Here is a 4,812-nt window from a genome sequence, read left to right on the forward strand (position 1 = left end):
TTAGGGAAGATCTATCCCCTAAATGACCTCTTGAAGATTAAAGTTGCAATCTTTATTGGTCCTTATGACCCATGCTTTCCATATGTTCATTATGAAGCCTAAAATGGACCTTAGAGAGCATCTCAAGCATGCATGGGCGTAAAGTTAGAAACTTTACGTGATCTGTCCACCCTTAGACATCAGATTTGTGTTTTAGGACATTGAAATGAGAGTTTAAGGGCTTAATGAGTCAATACCTTCCTTAAAGGACTTAGGATTTGAGCTTGTAGCCACATGGATGATCCTTGTGAGTAAAGTTGGAAACTTAATCCTCCTAGACATCTCTATTGATGGGGATCTGAGATTTGTAGCCTTTGGATTGAAGAAAAGGGCTTAATTCATTAAGTAGGTTTATTGATCAAAGAAATCGACGAGTTCATGGGTGAACTTGGCGAGTTGGGTTGGGGTTGCCCCGAGTCTGTTGAAAAGTAAAAGAACTCGAAAAGTTGTAGGAAAACTCGGCGAGTTGGATCGCAATATCCTGATTCTGACTTGGGTGTTGACTCAATGAGTTGAAGGACCAAGTTGGCGAGTTGGGTCACCCGGACTGTTGACCATGGCGTCGGCTTTGACCTCTGACTGATGCATTCGACCAAGTTTGTCCCAGTGGGTGTTAGAGTAACCTGGAGTGTAGTGGAGGAGAATATGGGCTTAGGATAAGATCCAATGGGATTGAGCCCAATTTTGAAAATTGGGCCATTAGTAAGCCTTTATGGATCTTATAGTCTTATGCCTTTTTGGTTTGTGCTTGGGCCTTGGTTCTGAATCTTGTTGGGCCTGGGGTTAAATGGTCACTTTTACCCAAGTATGGATTATGGATCATGGTTTGAGACCCAATTGCTAATTGGGTGATATTTTGTTATTGATAGCTCAGGAAGTTGTTAGGGAACCAACTAAGGATTCTTGTAGTGAGCTTCAACATCAAGGTGAGTCTCCTCACCATACCAATGGGTCGAAGGCACTAATGCCAGCCCATTATGTGTTGTGTGGTATGCTAGTTGATTATGTGTTATGTGGTATGCTAGTTGTTTATGTGGTATGTGATATGTTAATTCTCTTTTTCATTCTTGCATGGAAGACCCCAGGGGGAGCCCGTGACACTTGGATGTCAGACCATGTGGGGGTACCCATGAAATTCCACGTAAAGACCATGGGCTGTGGCCATTTCATTTAGTTACCAGACCATGTGGAGGTTCCATTTTCATTCCAAGTAAGACCATGGGGGTGCCCATGGCACATAGGTGTAAAACCTTGGGGGAGCCCACGACATCCTGGAGTAAGAACATGGAGAGAGTCTACGACATCCGTATATGTTTGCATGCATGGATTATGTGGTTGATGTGGCTTATGTAGCTTATATGGCAGATATGGTTTATGTGATTATGTGGATTATGTGGGGTATGTTATGGGGAACTCACTAAGCTTCGTGCTTACAGTTTTATTTATGGTTTCAGGTATCATTTGTTTAGAAAGGAAGGGCTTGGCTTGATCACAATGTACACACCCGTGTTTTCCGCATTATTTGATTTTGGGATGTAACTCTGATAAATATTTTAAATGGGCAATGTTTTTGAATGGTTGGATTAAGTATCATATGTGTTTGAAGATAATGAAAAATGAAAATTTTACCCTGGATTTTTGGGTCATTACAAGTTGGGATCAGAGCCTTTGTTTGAGGGGTTCGGACATACTTTCGGGTGTCTCTGAACTCAAACTAAGGATCTGTAAAGTTTTCAATAGAAACGTGTTTTCAAGGAAAGAGTTTTTCAAGTCAAGAAAGTATGTGGTGGATGCAATTGGGTGAGCTCAAGTAATTTTTCCCCAGAATACCCTTATATGTTATCTGTTATGACTTGATTTATGAATCTGTGAACTGCATGCTAGTTAGGGCTAGGACAGATGCCTTGGTATGTATGTTGTATGAGCTAGTAGACTTGTATGCTAGTGACGATTAGTCAACGATAAATTGGACCGATATATGATGCTTGTAGCCTTGTTGATACTGGATGCTATGCTGGAATGGGAATGACTATTAGTAATAGTAACTGCTAAGTGTACGCTTTAAAAATTGTATACGGTTAGGATCTTTTAGACTTAGAATAATTGATTTGGCCTTATTTCCTATTTTTTGTCTAGTTGTGGTCCTAAGGTAGAGTCTATTATTCGACAGTCTATTAGATTCTGTTATGTGTATAATTTCCATGCATGAGGCAGCCGACAATGAGGGTGGATGTGGATAGCATGAGTTGTGGTATGTGGGATGAATGTTCTATAATAGTTTCATGGGTTTGAGAGTTACTGCACAAATGTTGTTTGCTTTGTGCTTTGTGGAACTCTTGGAGGATGGGAGTCAGCTACCAAGTGAATATGACGATATCCAGGAGGTGGATGGCTGGCATCATGAGGAGTTCTTCAGCAGCTGATGGCAAGGTGAGGCCAGGAACCTAGGAAAGCCTAGGATATGATCCAATGAGCTTAGTGAGGCAATTTGGTGAGGTTGGTGCTTTGGTTTGAGGAAGTGACTTAGAGGATTCGATAGGATTGTCGTTGAGGAAAGTATGGATTGGTGTGGAAGGTAGTATTGGGCGTATCTACGGAAAGCATAGGATCCATACTCGAATCAGTGAGAGTCTTAGAGAATCTAAGAAACTTATCGGAAGGAGAATTCTTGGTTATGCTCTGATCATGGGGATAACTGCTTTGCTAGATGAGGATGAACACACATGGGGAAGGAGAATTATTTTTTATGATCTGTATTGGGTGCCTAGGATTGATTGTGCAATATATTACGCTTTTGGGATTGGAGAGTATGTCTTGGGAGTAGTTTGTAACCTGATTTAGAGTAGAGGTCGCTTCAGCTACGACAGATCAACCGTGGATGATTGAGTTGGTGAGGGTGTTAGGGTGCGAGAGCCTGAATGATATGATTTCTAGAGCTCGAAAGCGGGAGGCTGATTTGGAGCACTCAGGAATGGGATCCGGATTTTGGCTCCAGCTCAGGAGCAAGACATGAAACAATTGATGCGGGATCTCGTGATTTCATCTCATCGGAGATTACTCGTAGAGGTTTGGAATGGACCTCGGTGGTCTTTCGTTCATCCAAGGAAGCGATTTTGGGAGCTCTCGATAGTCGTCTCGGGGCCTTTCGGGCCGAAATGGTCAAGGGGCAGTTAGGGGCTCATCTGGAGCATAAAGCATGTGGATCCCAAAAATCCTTCAGGAAGGAGGATTCTGTTGTTAGTTCCTGTCATTGGGACCGGAAGGGAGTGTTGCACCATGTCCTTGTTGGATTAGGTGTCTAAGCCCGTAACTATAATTGGTATGTACTTGACCCAAGAGTTGCATGGTCCATTTCAGGTTGCATATCACTAGGGCAATTTGATAGGATGGATATTTGAGAAAGAGGTTAATATGATTGATTAATATATTATACGTATAATATATTAATTGAGTAATCATATTATTTAATTAGTATTGATCAATAATTAATTTAGAATCAACTTAGTGATTAAACGAGACTAATTAAATATATAGGGGCTGATTGTGTAAATCAATGATATATGTAGGTTGGGCTAATAATCCATGATTGATTATTAATGGGCTAAACTTATAAAAGAATCCATAAAGTGTTAGTCCATTACAACCCCAAGTGTAAGAATTAGGGTTTACACATAACCCTTGGAATTATACATTATATATATGAGACCCTTTGGCACAAAATTTTGGACTAGTCATCTTAGAGATACTATAGACGATTTTGGTGTGCCTAACCTCTCTCTCAAGTTCCTCCATTTGTTCATGGTGTGTTGTGAACCGTTTGAAGCATAACACTTGGGGTGCCAAGTTCTTAAAGACCAAAATACAACAAACTACAAAAGGATGTAATTTTCTTACCAGTATTTTATGATTCAAATATCAAATTGTATGATAGTTGTACGCTTCATGCTTTGGATAATTTTTGTTGCACGTATAACAATAGAAAACTTAGATCCAAAGCATTAGGGTTGTATGTGCACCATAGGATTGTTCTAATACATAAAACCCAACACTATTATCAGAGCCAAATTGTTTTCTTTTATATTGATGCATGCTTATTGTTCAAAGCTGGAAAAGTCGAAAAACTGCACTCTGCAAGGGGGACTTGAAAAGTTCACTCATGAACTCGGCGAGTTCATGGTGATCTCGATGAGTACATAATCTGACTCGGCGAGTCGGATAGCCCGATTGCAGTTTTTCGGGGTTTTTGGCCAGAATTGGATTTGGATCATTACCTTAAACTGTTTTGTATCATAAAATCTGTTTTTTCTGATATGGTGATGGCTATGCTCATCCAATTAAAAATAGTTATCAAAATTTTAAGATAATTTTTAGTTTGAAACTATCTTGCTATAAGAGTTGCATTAGGACAAATTTTCAAATGATAAAGAATGTATGATTATTTTTAGTAGTTTTAATTTGATATATGTTTTGAAGAGTTACAAAACCTGTCATCAAGTTTTGGAACTCAAAAGTTTTTAAGGAGTTACAAAATTAAGTCCATAAGTAATGGAATCCAAAAGTTTTCAAGAGTTTCATAAGTTGTCCTCAAGTTATGGAATATGAGAAATCACATTCATGAAAACATTAACTCTTGTAATTGAAAGGTTTCATAAGATGAAACTCTTCGATTCATAACATAAAAAAGTTAATTAAATAGTTTTTTTTTATTTTTGAATATTTTATATTTAGAACCTTGATGCTTTGAATAGTTTAATTACACCTTATGGACTTTAT

This window comes from Lactuca serriola, chromosome 3, assembly GCF_051521515.1.
Source record: "Lactuca serriola cultivar US96UC23 chromosome 3, Lser_US96UC23_V15, whole genome shotgun sequence".
NCBI lineage: Eukaryota > Viridiplantae > Streptophyta > Magnoliopsida > Asterales > Asteraceae > Lactuca > Lactuca serriola.